The following is a 17,258-nucleotide window of genomic DNA, read 5'->3' as shown; positions in this document are numbered from 1 at the left end:
GTGATCCTTCAAAGGTAGCAATGATATTTACGGGGAGAAGAAAGCTGCAGGGCTCCATCTGGAGTTGAAATGTTTGACACACTGCACCATCTCAGCGATGAGTCAGCCCACATGGAGGGCACGACGTAAGACAGAAAAGAACAGTTTAAAGTCTGATCTCTCCACACCTTAGTTATCACAGGGACACCAGGGCCCAAGAATGGATTTGAGTCAAGGCTCTCTTGGTAGAATCTTCACAGGAACTTTATAAAGGCTGAGAGCAGCAGATGTGGAGGGCAGAAAAATGATAGATGTAGGGGTGGAGTCCCACTGTAAACTCCTGAAACTAAGCCACATTGGAATCTCCAGAAAGTCTTTGAATACTTGTTTACATTCCTTTTGTTTCTCCATTGATTTGTCTATACTTCAGGTCCCTTCTCTCTCTCTCTCTCTCTCTCTCTCTCTCTCTCTCTCTCTCTCTCTCTCTTTCTGTATGTGTGTGTGTGTGTGTGTGCACGTGTGTGTATGTACGTGTGTGTGTTTGTATAATCATGTTTTAGACTAGAAAACCCAGTTTACTTTATGTTCCAAGGAGTAAGCATCCATGGGATGGAGCAGGGTGTTAGAGATACATACTATCTTTGTTAGGGATTCTATCACTGTGACAAAACACCATAACCAAAAGTAACTTAGGAAGGAACAGGCTTATTTCAGGTTTATTTTTCCATCACAGAGAAAAGTCTAGACAGTAATTCTAGGCAGGAAGCTTGAGGCAGAAGCTGGAAAGACCATGGAAGAACGATGTTTAACTGGCTTGCTCAGTCTTCGTTCTTATACAATCCAAGACTACCACGTTCTAGGGGCATTACTACTCTCAGTATGCTAGACTCTCCCACACCAATCATTTATTAGCATACCACCCTGAAGTCTTGCCTACAGGTCAATTTCATGGAGTCATTTTCTTAATTCTAGTTCTCTCTTCCCAGGTATGTTCAGATTTATATTCAGCTGATTAAAAACAAACCACACATGCACCTTTGTGGTTCTGGTTTGTGCCTCTGTCTTTAGTCTGTACATGTAGTTCACCTCGTGCTGCCAAATCAAATACCAATAGAATCCAGGCATTTTCATCCCATACACTGTTTAGGACATTGTAACAATTCTGAGTCCAATATACCAATGAAGAATCTCTTCTACAGAATAAGCAGAAAAGTAATAGCATGCTCAGGTTGACTCATTTGAGGAGAGAGAAGAGATTCAGCATATTAATGTGGCCAGTGTTAAGCAACCAACAAGGGTTGAGTTGGTCTGGGTGTTGGCAACTCTAGGGAGCTGTCATCACCTATATGTTAAAGTGACAAGAAGATGGATGGTCCCTCCATCAAGGACAGATTACCTGGAAGGGGCTTTGGGAACAGGGCACATACAATGTAATCTGCCCATTCCCAAGGCAGCCAGGAAACCTCCAACACATGCTCTTGGTGGTTTTAATATCTATCTTAATGCTCTCTGCTTTACCCATGCTCTAGAATTCCAAACCGTGGCCTTAGGCAAGATTAAAGTGGAACATTCCGGTAGAGCTTTCCGAACATCCTCTCAACTTACAGAGCAAATACAGAAGGATAGTTCTGAATCTGGTGCTGAGCCCAGTCATATAGGTAAACTGGGATTTGTTCTGATGCTCAGACACAAGCCATTGTGTGAGAAAGGGAAGTGAAGCTGGCTCAGATTGAAATTTTTATTTCATGGAGCAGAGAAGGAAATATGTTCTTGACCCTGAGGAGGAAACAGAATATGTAGGCATGAAGAATGAATGTCTTCCAGCCATTGGAAGTATGTGCTTGGCCCTTCTTGTTTCAGGTGTGGGTTGGGGCTTGTAGGAATCAAGAACAGCCTGCCATCTTGGTTGTCTAAAATGAGAAATCATGGGAGAGGAATTTAATAAATCCTGAACAGGCTAGGACAATAGCTTCTGCGAAGTGGGGGGAAAAAAACCCTCCAAGGATGACAGATTTAGCTTCTCATATCTTGTCAGAACATTAGCATAAGAGTGAGCTGCCTCACATGAACTTAAAATACAGGAGAAAATTACTCTCAGAGAGTTACAGCTGAGCCTACACTTAGTGGATATGATTCTTTGGTCTGGCACCTGTGAAAGAAACCCAAATTAGAAATGGAAGTCAGAAAAAGGCCAAGGTGTAAACTCTAGACACACACCAAAGGTTCGTTGTGTGCCAGGAGACTAAGTAGCTTGCACACATAGTGGTACCTAAAACGTCACGGCAACCTTGTACAGCCTTTTCTGTTTGATATAAGCTATACCTGAATTCTGAAGGCTTAAATTGCTTGGCTAAACACTCATAGCAGGTAGGGGAGAAAGAGCAACAGGGGTGATTCAGATATCTGGACTCAAAGCTCTGTTCAGAGAGGTGGAGCTAGGATGCCACTGTGATTTCACAGAAAGTAACCTAGCAAGATTGAGACCAATAATGATTGCAGCACATTCATTCCTTTATTCACCCTTATACACTCAAAAAAAAAAACCCAGAACTTGCTGTTTATATAATTTTTCAAAAGGCAGAGACTGGGATTCTATGGTACAGTGGGTTGAATACTGGTGGTCAAAAGTCTGTCTCATCCAGTACCATGGCATACGATGGGTTTATGGGATAAAGGTCTTTGCAGGTATCTTTGTGGTATAGATGTTGAGAACACAGCCTCACAGGTACTCATGAGCGTTGAACTGATCTAGTAGGGTATCTTTACAAGAACTAAAAGGAAATGACAGAGGAAAGGTCATAAAAGAGAAGGATCTGTGAAGCTGGTGGAGACCCAGAATGTAGTCATGATGTCATAAAAGCAAAGAACACTGGATGCCAACTGAAGCCAGGAGAGGATTTTCTTGGAAGTTGACAAAGTAGACTTGACTATAGAAGTAGCATTACAAAATCTGCACCTCCAGAACCAGGGACAAAGGAAACTATTTTGTTGTTAAGGTAGTGTGTCTGGCATTGTTATAGAAGCCTTGTTTCTGAGGAGGGTTTAAGTCAGGGATACAACTGATCATCAGAGATTGGAGATGTTGAGACTATCTCATGTAGCTGATTGAAGAATAAGAAGACCTCTGAAAGCAGAAGGCTTTGCCTCACTCATCTAGAAAACAAAACACCTATTCCTAAAGTTAGCTTTCTTAAATGGCCTTATCTCCTGCCTAGAAGAGGAAGTAGTCAATGCTTGCTGTTCATAATTTTTAGAAGCTTTCTAACTCAGCTTAGCATAATAGGATTGTGTTGTTTCTGAAAACATTTAACAACATCACAAGAGGAAGTTAGAAACTTAACTTTAATTCTTTAAGCTTCACATGCAAGAAATGAGAATATGTTTGGAAATTTTTAGCACTTCTAATACACAGAAAATAGTCAATAAATGCTTGTCATTTTCATGTTTTTACAGATGACTACAATGTCTAAGAAAACAAGCTTGAGGGAATAGTTTCAGCTGCATTTAAAGTATATTTATGACAGGAAGACAGTGTTCAAAATGTTTTGCTTATTGAAAAAAAGCAATATGCAGAAATACAGGTAATTATATAGACAGTATGATGCAAATTCTAGAAAGCATTTTGATTTAATATTTAATACTCTAAGTTAAATAATGGAGGAGCCCATGTGCTTATTAATATCGTATGGCCACATATAACCTACCATGCATCAGACCTGAAACAGATGTATGCATTTTCATATATTCGTACATTAACCCAAGGATATTTATTAATTGCTATCATTGTTCACTGGGTAATACAATTAAAAATATTTGCTTATCCACAGCACAGTGTTTCTAAAAATCTAATACTTGTGGGTAAATTTTAGTTAAATTTTAGACATTTTCGTTGTATTTAAAGTAAGTGTAATAAGAATCGTCCTATTTCTTGTGGATACATAACACTTAAAGCATACATAGAGGAGTGTGTTCATTAACCATAGCAGTTAGCAGGAATTTATGTTCTAGGTGAGGGGAGTAACTTCAAAATGATTAAGGATACCTACGAGATCCCCCACACTTCTTCAGTCAGTCCTGGCAAGTTAGCCTACTGATGTCATTTGAGCCACATCTGAGGTCCATGGTAACATGGGTATAAATCTGCCTACCTTGTGAGGGTGCCACCCAATACATCCTTAAATCCTTTATTCCCTAGGCCCAAGCTTCCTGTGTCCCTGTTCTCTGGCATGTATAGATTTGAGTGCTATGGAGAGGAGCTAAGAGGGGGAGTTCCCTGAGTTATATACGCAAGAGTAAGATTCATTTTAATTTGCATTTTTACAGTCACTGGCTGTATGTAATTTTACAAATTCTTGATTAAAGAAATAATTGCCAGTAAAATCTAAGGGAAAATAATCTACAGATTCCTGTAAACTTCACATAAGAGACTACAGGTATATTATACACACTGAACATGTGTCCATTAACACAAATACTGTAGCTTTGGGAAATACAGATAATATTGTTTTATTAAGTATTATAATATACCACAAATTAACCATGTATTATTATTACACATTACTTATATTCATAACTTAATTATACCATGTGAGATATGTATATATATATATGTATACCCCCCCCACACACATATATATACATACAATGTTTTGCAGATACATATAAAAGCTAAAAGGTAAAATGAAGACTCAGTCACAGTTTACAAAAATTACCTCTAAATAAATTTCACTTTTTTTCTTGCTTTAAAAAAATTCTAAATTTCCTTCTATAAATCAAAAATGGTGTAGTTTAAAAATTCAATAAATGCTATAAAAATCTGTATTCACACTTCACAGTTACAGATTTGCTCAAAGGAAACAGATGGTTGTTAGCCCTGTAACATTCTGTCTCCTAAAATTAGAGCCAGACACTCTGGTGTGATCCATTGCTCAACATGGATTCTAGATTTTAAAATGCCAATAGACAAAACTGCAAATCATGAACCTAATTTGTTGTAGAGGAGGTGGGACTGTCCAGCCCAATCACTTATTTAGTACGTATTGAAGGCAGACAGTGTCCATGCATAGAGAGCAATTTCGATAGAAGACACATCCCCCCTCTCCTGGAGCTTTTGATTCAGTGGAACCTGTATTTATAATAAGCCTGCCTGTATCTAGAGAGGAAACTTCTACCAAAGCAGAGATCCCTCTGCATTCTTCACAGCTGATCTTCTAGGGATCCTCACTGATGTCACATAGCACAGGCAAAATAAATGCTACTTTAGTTGAAAGTGAAGTAATTTCCCAATGACATTCAAACTGATAGAAATCAGTACAGCAGAGATTAGCCTGTTGATAGGCATTAGTCTACATTTTAAAATACATTTCACGTGGTCCTCAAACCCTTAAAGTTTACATTCTCTTCGAAGAAGCAGGATTGGATGTGAGGCATTCAATGACAGCTACAGACAAGGTACACAATTAGCTAAATGGACGAAAAGGTTATTTCTTTCAAGGGCAAGAGGTCACTGGAGACATGCTGCTGAATGTCACTGAAGACCTGGGTCAGAGAAGGATAGGAGTTAATTGGGTAAAACGAGGAGAAAGGACATTGTGAGCAAACAGAAGTCACATGTGCAGTTGCCTTGATGGATAGAGCAGCATGCTCTGTTTCAGCAACCTGCCATTTAGACTGGTGGGAAAAGCAATTTGCAAGCCAGAGCACAGCAGTCCACATCTTTTATTGCAGGAGGTGAGGAAGAGTCGGAAGTTTATAAGAAAGAAGTATTGCAATAGAGCTTTTGGAGAGGAGTGTGTAGGATAGATAACCTCTGGGCAACGAGGGTGTCTCAGAATGACCTAAAGGAAGTCTGGAATGAACAGTTCTGACTCAGAATGGGACATGCTGCCACAAGGTCTTGGGGAATAAAAAGGCTAATTTAACTTCTAATGTCATATGGTCATCCATACACAGGCATCAGTCATTTTCCCTGCCCGGCTTTGCCAAATTAAAGAACAGCTTGAAATGGATTAGTTCAACAGTTCTATCAGATGATTGGAGAAAATGCCTTAGTGGATACCCTGTTGAAGCAATGCTATGACTATGCTTTGTGAAGTGTATCTTTGTATACTGGTGCATGCCTTATCTAGCCCCAAGGCATAATTATAACAGTAACATCAATAATAATTACATCTCATAATCTTTATATCCACAACATTCACTGTAACACTTCAATACCCCGTGACTAAGAAAGTTAACTTGTGATTACCTCCAGGTTTGGAATGATATTATGCTTAGACAACAGAAGAAACTTTCATCATCTCCAAACTTAAGTAAAAGATGTGGTGCTGTGCATGTGGGATGCAAAGACTTTACACCCACATCTAGGATTGTTGCACCAGACTAAGTTGTAATAAAGGAGGAGGAAGAACAAACAGTACTTCTGTGTTAAGAAAAGTCCGATCGTGACCAGATCTTGAGTAGCAAAGTTAAGAGTTCAAAGAATACAAGGGAAAATTTATAGTATAACAGAACTTTTGCTTCAATCTATTTTATCTGGAAAAAAAGGTAATTTTTATGTTGCCCCGAGGAAACTGTCGTTATCTGACATAGGGCAAGCTAACCAGAATTGCCTCCATTCATGAACTCACTGTTGCTAAGATACCATGATCAATTATTTTTTACTGAATGGTAATAGTGAGCCCAAGTAGTGTTAATTCACCTAACACAAGTTTTAAATTAAAAGTAATTATTTTTCTTTGTTCTTGAAAATACCATTTCTCTCTGGACATGCATTCAAAAGCAAAATCTTAGGTTCTAGTTCATGGATGAAAAGAGAAAGCAAATTGAGTTCATTAAAGGTGGAATTACTCAAAGACTTACTGATTTCCTCCAGTTAATACACTAGCAGGAAAAGCTGAAAATGAAATATATTACTTGAATTTGGGGTAGAGGAGGGATGGGGGGAACTCATGGCCACATAATTTTGTACTTTGTTTTCATTTGCTAATGTTCAGTGTTAATGTTTAAATTTGAGCATAATGGCAGTTATTATATCCAACTATTTGAAAAGTTGAGGCAAAGCGATTACAACCACAGGTCAATGTGGGCTAAAGGGCATGTTCAAGGTCCAGCCCCAGTAATTTAGTGAGACTCTTTCTAAAAAATAAATAAAAATAAAAACTAGAAGGATAGAAGATGGAGGATGTGAGTGTAGCTCTGTAGTAAATTTCTGCAGTAAATCTCCAGCTCCAATAAGCCTGTGCAAAAACACACAACTCAGTTTTAATATTTATAAGCTGCATGTCTAGATTGCTCAGATCTGCCACTAATTCCCAGCCGTGAGATCCCATGTCAAGCCCTCAACCTTAATATGAAGAATTAGAAGCAACACTGAACTGTGTCAACTTAGAACATGTTAGGAATCGCGCCCTCACAATGCCTGGGTGCACTTATTTGTGATTTTCTCAGACTCCTAGCCCATAGATTTGAGAGAGGAAGACCCAACTTAGGCAGTGGTTGGGGGCAATGAACCTTGACTATACACCATAACCATAGAATAGACTTTAAGAAAACAACCCCTTAAAATCAGAAAGTCATCACCTAGATTCACCAAGTCATAAAAATTTCCTAAATGGATGGATGTAAGGCCATTGTCATCATAGGGCAGACTTGAAAAGGACACAGTTGGTTGTCTTCAAAAATATGATAAGGAAATGGGGCCAATAGTGAGTTAATTAGCCCAAGCAAATGGAGCCTTAAAGAAATTAGAGGGGGGGAAATACAGAAGTGTGTTGAAAGCCCAGAATAAGAGAGACTTTGGTGTATGTAGCAATGGAGTGGTTATATTTGGGATACAAAAATAATTTCAGGACCTGATAAATACTCATGGCCCAATAGAGATTTTTAATATGAGGCAGTAGGAAAAGAGGCTATACAATCAATATCTACACGAAGAGCTGCTATAGCATTGTGAAATGCAAATTTAATCAGCCAGAGAGGTAGTTGAATGGGTAAGGGCTCTTGTTACCAATCCCAATAAGCTAAGCTCCATCCTTGGCACCCATGTGTTCAAGAGAAGACCCAATCCTGTCAGTTTTCCCCATGACCACCACATACATGCTGTGGCTTGAGAGAATACACACACACACACACACACACACACACACACACACACACACCCAGGCACACACATATACACATGCACACATACACACATAAATGTGATAATGCAAAGCATCTCACATGTGTGCCAATTGAGGTTAAATTGATGGCTGTATTTATAATATTAATCTTAGAAAAATGTGATTATAAAAATGAAATAAATCCCATAACAACTGCATATAGCCCACCTTTGTAAACATGAGTATGAAGTAACCTTTACCATAAAACTCAAGAAAGAATAAAATAACAGCACCCATCTGGCTTGTCAGGGTGCAGTATCCTGCATGCATAAATTATTTGTTATAAGTAGAATAATCTCTTTATATGTGTATCCAAGATGTTAATTGCTTTTAAAAAAATTAGGTAGGAGGAAGCAGAGTTGTTGGAATTTTAGTACTAGTTGCAGGCTTGGAATACTCCTAGTTCATGCCAACCCATTCATAAATGAACACAAGGTGATCTAGGGAACAAGTTACAGAGTTTTGATGACAGACAAAGATGATCAATTCAGGTTAAATAAAAACTGGATGAATTGGGAATACCAACTGATATCCAGAAAAGCAGTGGCAGAGGAAATGCCAGCACATCTATAGGGATGCTGATAACTCCTCTACCAGGCTAGACATCACTCATCTGTTGTATCTATCACAAGGAAACTGGAAAACTAGAATGAGGCCTAAGGATGTAGATCAATGATGGAGTACCTGGGTAAGACCCTGGTTTTGATCCCCGGTACCACTAAATAAATAACAAATAGCATGCTTTCACCCAATCATGGAACATTGCCAATGTGGTTATGCCTTTAACTCCTAAGAATCCTTGTGTTTATTCCAACACATATTATCAAGACTGTTTCACAGGTAAGGAAACCATTGATGAAGAAGATGGATAATCAGGGTTCAAGTTACATAATCATGATCCAGGAGCCACTCTCCTAAGTCTTCAATGTCCTGCCTCACTAAACAAATTCTATGTAGTCTTGATGCAGAAGTTTCATATGATAAGCCATCCTGAGCGCACACCTCCTCACCTCTCTGGGATCTGCTGCTCACGACAGAGGGACACCTGCTATTTCCTATTCTCATCTTTCAAAATCATCACCATGATTATTCATGATTTGTTTTTCCATCTGCCTGGAAATGGACATGACCTTGAAAGACACATCCTTACTACATCCTGTCTATATTGGCCTGGGTCCCTGTGGAGCAAAACCTTTCTCTCCACATCCCATGTCCTCATCATATAAGGAAAACACATCTTATGAAACAGCACTGGTTTTTGAAAATATATCTATTATTACAACATAATACACATAGGCATGGAAAGTGAAAGATTATAGCTGGGATCCCCCAATGGAAGCAACACACTAACCTAAGAGAAGAGAGCAATTAAACCCACCTTGAGAAGGTCTCAAGCTGGCTGCATTTTCAGAGGAACCTCCATTGAATCAGCCAAGTCTTTTAAGGAGGCAAATACCCAGGACTTCCCAGGCCAATTAGTGTGCATACACTAGAAAGGCCAAGGACAGAAGCCCAGTGGCACTATATGTGTTTCCAAAGCTGATCCAACATGTTCCCACAGTCCCCTGCTGGTTACTTGGGGCTGCATTAAAGCCAGTGATGATGCAGGTAGCTGATACCCAGTCTTCGATTTCTCTCAAGGAGTTTTCAAAGAAAAAAAATCATGGACTTAGCCTTGAATGGAGTAGCTCAAGTTCATGTAAGTGCTCTCACCTTCACTTCCTATTTCTTATGAGTTGTTATTTGAATGTGAAGTGACCTCTTAAAAGGTTCATCGGTGGGGCCAGCAAGGTGACTGAAGGGATAAATACACTTGCTGCGAAGCCTGATGACCTGAGTTTGCTCCTACCCCCAACCTACATAGAAGAAGGAGAAAACTTGTCTCTGGAGTTACCCTTTAGTCTCCACAGGGATGCTATGGTAGGTACATACTCAAACACAGATGAACTTAATGTAAAATCATCTTTAAAAAACATATGCGTGAGCCAGGCGTGGTGGCGCATGCCTTTAATCCCAGCACTTGGGAGGCAGAGGCAGGCAGATTTCTGAGTTAAAGGCCAGCCTGGTCTACAGAGTGAATTCCAGGACAGCCAGGGCTATACAGAAAAACCGTGACTCGAAAAAAACAAAAACAAACAAACAAAAAAACATATGCGTGAAAGGCTTGGTCCCAAGCTGGTGTCATGACTACAATGATTGGACTATGAGGCCTCTGATGGATGCCTTAGCTGAATGGACCACTAGAAATCAGTCAAATGTATGGAAGGAAGATAGGGTGGGAGTGGAGGAAGTGGGTCACAGGGTGGCAGGGATACCTGTGGAGTTATGTCTTGTGTCTCTTTCCTCTCCTTTTTCCTACTTTTCCTCCTTCTCTTCCCTCTCCTCCTCTCCTTCTCCTCATTGCCATCATCATTATCCTTCTCCTTCCCGTTCTCTCTTCTCTCTTTCCCATGACATTCTGTCCTCCATTCCTTCCATTCCTCCACCCTGCTTTTCCACCACAAGGTTTCTTCTCTGCCAGAGCTTTATAAACAATGGGGTCAGTGGGTCATAGACTGAAGCCTCTGAACCCCCAAGCCAAAATCAGTATTTACTCCTCCGAGCTGTTTTTCTTTGGTACTTGTCACAGAGTCTGAGGACTAAAAGCACAGTAGCTGATGTGCTGATGATCCAGGTATCTAATTTGAGTATCTAAATGCCCAGTGTCAGAGTGATGGGGACTGTTTCTACCATAACACTAATTTGTCTGTTTACACTCGATTCGATCCATTCGCATTCAATGTTGCTGTATGCCGAACACATTTGTGTGTGCTGTTCTTTGTAAGGATTGCAGTGTTTCTAAGATAGGAACTATAATTATTTACAAGGTTGGCTCAGATGGAAAGATCCCTGCCTGAATCTTCCTGTGAAAATTTGAGAGTGGAATTGAATTTAGCATCACACCCTGGGCTCCCAGAGCTCTGTCCACACCACCACAGCTGCTGCCCATCATCTACCCTATGTCTGTCTCCTGAAATCTTCCCCACTCTCATTTCTCCTCCCCAAGTAGCTGTTTTCCTTCTGAGCCTTGCTCCTTGAGATTGAAATTCCAAGTTGCAATGCTCACCTCATTCTGCTTCCATGGACCTGAGAAGGAAGGAGGGAGGGAGAAAACAGAAAATAGCTCAGCAGATGTTTCCGGATAAATGTTTTTTTTTTTTTTTTTTAAGTGCAAGTTGCTAATGTGGAAGTTTATTTTTGGGCCTGCCAGTGCTAGCAGATGTTGGAGAAGACGAATACCTGCTTAGACAATTATAGAAATTTATAGCAGGTTGACATAAAGAACGGATCTTTTTTCCACAAGAGAATATAATCAGATTTCTTATATAGATTCACCATGCTTATTCTGGGTTAGCTCTTGAAGACCGATCTGGGTCCTATATTTATTCTTGAACTTTTGTACTTACAAAAACGAGGCCATGCAAAAGGGTGAGTCAAAATAGCCCAGGCCTTCAGATACAGGCTGTGGAATATAATTAGGGAACAGGATGCTCCGAAACCCTGACACTCAAGAAAGAAGCTCCCATTAATTGTTGCTGTGTTGTATTTGGGGGCATAAATATTTACACTTCATTTCTCATTAAAATTCTGCTTCTTAAAATATTAAGCCCAAATGCTCCGATGGCTGGATAATTAATGACAAACTAGTAGCTCCAACTTTCAGAGAAGTGAAGGTGTGAAGTTTTCACTCTGGGCATTCATACCTTGGGACCAGGGCAAGCCCATCAGTTCTGTTGGGTAAATATTCACTGACCATCAACAGGTGGTGAGCCCTGGAGTGTTAGGGATTTGGAGGACGTAGGAAACAGCTCCAGTTCTTCAGCAACTTCAGTCTTAGAACTCTCCAGCAGCAAAGCCGAGAGGTCTCACCAATCTTGTAGGAAAGCTTTCTTCTAGGTAGGAAGAAGTTGCTGCAATAAATAGGGTGACTGGCAGCCTCTACAGGAGAAATGTGTACCTGGAACACTGTCCTGAGATAACAGAAATAGCACAGCAAGAAGGGCATGGTTTAAGATTATTCAAGGTCAATGGGTCTCATGGACAGTAAAAAAAAAAAAAAAAAAAAGTGTATTTCGCAGACTTGATGGACACAGAGGTGTTCTTTCTAGTCCCCCTCCCTCTACATAGCTGCTGATTGTGATTCACTGGACCTGCATAATTTTCTTGTGCCTTCAAGTCAGTTCCTAAGATGCACTACAGCCCCGTAAAACTCACTGAGTGACCAGCTTGGCATTTTCCTGCTGGTGGGATAACATCTGTTCAAGAACGCTGTCACTAGGAAGCCCTTTTCTTTCACATGTATTCCTTCCCAACATCAGCAACCATACAAATAGTCCACCCAGTACCTTAAAACCACATATTTATACCCTCTTCTCTCTGGACTGTCACTCCTACTTTTGCTTTGAAACAAAACCACTAAACTATTCTTGAGGAACATGCTCTGGCAAGCCCATATAAAGAAAGAATTTTATGTCCTATTATTGACCTCCTGCGAAACCAGGTATGTAGTCTACCACTGCAATTAATTTATAGCACTGACTCTATACATTTGCATATGCATCCACCCGACTAGTTGTGGCATTGCAATGTAATGATCCCACCATACATATCTCTGGAGCTTTTTCCCCAACACAGAGCTTGGATACATTTGGGTACCACTGCATACCATCTGACCTGCATTCATTGCAAAGTAGGTTTCAACCTACTTTGCACATCTCACTCAGAACAGAAATGCTTGGCTTGACTGTGAGGCTGCATCCAGATTCCCATGTTCAGGTCTTGATATCACTTGAGTCATGTTCTACTCCTCAACAGTAGCTTTTATACAGTCACAATTCAAGTGAACTTTTATTTAGTCATAATTGTGTAATGACTCGAGATTTTATCCTGATATTTTATAATTAAAAAGATGAGAGAACATTCAGGCTGGATGGATGGCTCAGTAGTTAAGCCTTACTTAAACCACTTTTACTGCTCCTCCAGAGGACTCAAGTTCAGATGCTAGCTAGCACTTTGTTGGGTAGCTCACAATCAAGTGGAACACCAATTTCAGAGAACCCCACACTCTTTTTCTTTACCCCATGGATAACTACATTTCACTGCACATATCTCAACACAAATGCACACGCACATAATCAAATGCTTCTGCAGAAGATTATTCTAGGTAGCTGGGATCAGGTTCCAAGTCCACACTTGGAATAGCTACTGAGTTTAGAGGACAGGTGAATAAGACTGGGGACAAATCTGGATGAGCCAACCTCTCATCCAAGTGGCTGTAGGGATGCCCAAGGTATATCTAAGGACGAACATTATTGTTTGATCAAAAGGAGGAACAGAAGGCACCCTCAACAGACAAAATGACAACTGTTCATTCCAGTTACCTTTGCATCATGTGTGACACACAGTGAGTGCTTAACAGATGTTCACTGCTTGAACAGATTTGCAGAACAACATCAGTTACATGAGTGCTGGCAGAGGAGCCCAGACCTGTGTGTTTAGTGACTGAAAGGCCACTTCTTTTCTTCAAGACCCTGACAGACATCAAGCTTACACCGTGCAGTCTTCAGTTTCCAGGTTGAAGTTTTCTCCTTATGCTAAGAGCTTCTCCATTGCAGCAATCCAGGGGGCTGCTTTTGACTGCTGCCCACAGTTACAGACAGGAATCTGCTTCCTGCAAAGTGTTGTTTGCTGTGATAAAATCACCTCCACTGAGTGTTCCTATCTTTAAGTCTTTGTTGGAAAATCGTGCAGAGCAATCTCAGTGCAGACACGATCCTGAGCTGAAAGTGGCTGGCAGCACAGGAGAGGGAGGACAGAGGCAATTTTGGGGACATGTGGAATACACTGTCTTCAGCAAGTCACCATGAATGCACTACTTTACCCATATAAAAATTCTGGATTAGTTCTCTACACATGTATGGTATTTGAAAGAGTGATGTTTTTTTCACATCCCAGAACTAAGGACACATCATTATTGCTTATTCATTCTGAGTCTGCTGACCTTTCAGGAAACATGCATGTTCTTTGGCCTTCGTAATATGTAAAATTATGCAATCCCTAATGAAACTTTCAAGTCAGCTTTGCTCTTTGTAATTTTCCACATGTGTCTGCTGTATTTGAACATGTTGGACATGTTCTACCTGACAGCAGTTGATGCTCAAAGAAGCTTGGTCCTCAGTGCGAGACTATAGAGAGATAGATGATTTTTACAGGGTGTGGCTAGTGGAAAGCCATCAGGTTCATAACAGTCCTACTTCTACTGGGGATTCATTCCCTCTAGCAGGGATGAGTCAGATACTTCTATGGGGCTAGCTTCTATAGATGAGGGTTAAGAAGAATCCGTGGGGCTGTCTCCAGTTGTTTCTATTTTCTTATATATGGTTTCAAAGTGTGTCCCCTTAGATGCCTTGTTAAGATGAAGCCAGACACTAGTGCCATACTACTTTGATTTCCCAGAATTAAGAGCCAATAAAACTCTTTATATCTTATCCAGTCTTGGGTGTCCTACGATAGTAACAGAATTAGATGGCTCTTCTCAAAAGAACTGATCCTGTAGCATTTTCCAAGAACATTATCATTGTGTTTCCATTTTTGAAAGATTTTTGTACTTAGTTTCTTACACATGGAATGTGATTGCCTTCCACTTGAACCTGCTCCTGTTCTATCCATCCCAGAAGGCCCAGAAATGGACGTCGTGCTTAGAGAAACTTTCCCACTTTTCATTTCATCTCTTTTGGTGAGAACGCTTCTTTCCTTTTCTCTGCTGAGCTCTCACAACTCTTTGACATACTTTGGATGCTGGTCACTGTGCTCCGTTTTGTATTTTAGCTAAATGTGGTTAATCTCATCCTGCCCTCTGGAATACAGCACAAGGACAGGCTGCTCTGTGCTGTGGAACTTGAATGGGTTTTGCAGCAAGTCAGCTGTAATCAGATCCAAGCACTATTTCACGAGACTCTGGGGAATCAGGGCTCTCTGGCATTACCAGGCTCTTTTTCAGTCCACATGTCTGTTAGTGGAAAGTCACAATGGGATCACCTAAGCAAAGTGATGGCAATGACCTCTGAACTTGGGACAGTTTCAATTCATGACATTCTGCAAACGTCCCTAAGAGATGCTGAAGCCCTTCCTTACTCCAAACACAACCCCAGTTTTACATGGGCTCCTAAGGCTGACATAAACTGCTGCTTTTCTTTGACCCCATTTTTGTCTGTTGTTAATGGCTTTATGTAGGCATTATTGATTCTTGTTAAGCTACACATATTGAAATTTAAATCCACATTCCAGCAAGCACTGAACCTAGGACCCCATTATCCTGGCAAGGATGATGAAGGTGCATCCTACTCAAGGTTCTTTCTGCTTTCCTGAAATTACTCCCTGCTATACACCCCCTAAAATATTCATGCTCAGATCTCCAGGCAGGCTCTATACTGCTTTCTGTTGTGATCTATCAGTTTGTATTTCCTAGAATTTTACAAAGAGAATCACACAGTATGTCCTTCTATCATATCTTCTTCCACCCGTATATTTACTTTCAAGTGATTTACATTGTATATGGTTCCTAGCATGTCAACAATTGATCAATTTTATTACAAAGTATTATTCTAGTGTATGAATATACATTTTGTTGAATGTTTTATCTTTCAATTTTAACAATTAAAAATAAAACTATTTTATGTCACTGGATTTTTATTTTTTATTTTTTTAATTAGGTATTTTCTTCATTTATATTTCCAGTGCTATCCCAAAAGTCCCCTGTACCCTCCCACCCCACTCCTCTACCCACCCATTCCCACTTCTTGGCCCTGGCATTCCCCTGTACTGAGGCATATAAACTTTGCACGACCAATGGGCCTCTCTTTCCACTGATGGCCGACTAGGCCATCTTCTGATACATATGCAGCTAGAGACACGAGCTCCGGGAGTATTGGTTAGATCATATTGTTGCTCCACCTATAGGGTTGCAGATCCCTTTAGCTCCTTGGGTACTTTCTCTAGCCCCTCCATTGGGGGCCCTGTGACCCATCCAATAGCTGACTGTGAGCATCCACTTCTGTGTTTGCTAGACCCCGGCATGGTCTCACAAGAGACAGTTATATCAGGGTCCTTTCAGCAAAATCTTGGTAGTGTATGCAATGGTGTCAGTGTTTGGAGGCTGATTATCAGATGGATTCCCAGATATGGCAATCTCTAGATGGTCCATCCTTTCGTTTCAGCTCCAAACATTGTCTCTGTAACTCCTTCCATGGGTGTTTTGTTCCCAATTCTAAGAAGGGGCAATGTGTCCACACTTTGGTCTTCGTTTTTCTTGAGTTTCAAGAGTTTCACAAATGTTATCTTATATCTTGAGTATTCTAAGTATCTGGACTAATATCCACTTATCAGTGAGTACATATCATGTGAGTTCTCAAAAAATCAAGTAACCCCATTAAAAAATGGGGTACAGAGCTTAACAAAGAATTCTCACCTGAGGAATACCAAATGGCTGAGAAGCACCTGAAAAAATGTTCAGCATCCTTAATCATCAGGGAAATGCAAATCAAAACACCCTGAGATTCTACCTCACACCAGTCAGAATGGCTAAGATCAAAAATTCAGGTGACAGCAGATGCTGGCGAGGATGTGGAGAAAGAGGAACACTCCTCCACTGTTGGTGGGACTGCAAGCTTGTACAACCACTCTGGAAATCAGTCTGGCGGTTCCTCAGAAAATTGGACATAGTACTACCAGAGGATCCTGCAATACCTCTCCTGGGCATATATCCAGAAGATGTTCCAACCGGTAAGAAGGACACATGCTCCACTATGTTCATAGCAGCCAGAAGCTGGAAAGAACCCAGATGTCCCTCAACAGAGGAATAGATACAGAAAATGTGGTACGTTTACACAATGGAGTACTACTCAGCTATTAAAAAGAATGAATTTATGAAATTCCTAGGCAAATGGATGGACCTGGAGGGCATCATCCTGAGTGAGGTAACCCAATCACAAAAGAACTCACATGATATGTACTCACCGATAAGTGGGTAAAAATAAAACTTCTAGGCATGTACCAGGCTCTGTGAAGACATTATTTGTC

The 17,258-nt window shown here is 40.4% G+C and overlaps 1 long non-coding RNA gene across 1 annotated transcript; it reads right to left on the bottom strand.

Annotated features, from left to right (window-relative positions):
• Positions 1 to 1,813: 1,813 nt before the first annotated feature.
• Positions 1,814 to 17,247, bottom strand: LOC115490181. Its single transcript, XR_003955907.1, has 4 exons — positions 17,196 to 17,247; positions 11,935 to 12,151; positions 11,248 to 11,267; positions 1,814 to 1,889 (listed from the first exon to the last, which is right to left on the bottom strand). It is a non-coding gene; the product is annotated as an uncharacterized LOC115490181 (long non-coding RNA).
• Positions 17,248 to 17,258: the final 11 nt, after the last annotated feature.

This window comes from Mus musculus, chromosome 5 (assembly GCF_000001635.26).
Source record: "Mus musculus strain C57BL/6J chromosome 5, GRCm38.p6 C57BL/6J".
Classification (NCBI taxonomy): Eukaryota; Metazoa; Chordata; class Mammalia; order Rodentia; family Muridae; genus Mus; species Mus musculus.
The sequence above is the reverse complement of the archived record's forward strand: the minus strand, read 5'-3'. Positions and strand labels throughout refer to the sequence as shown.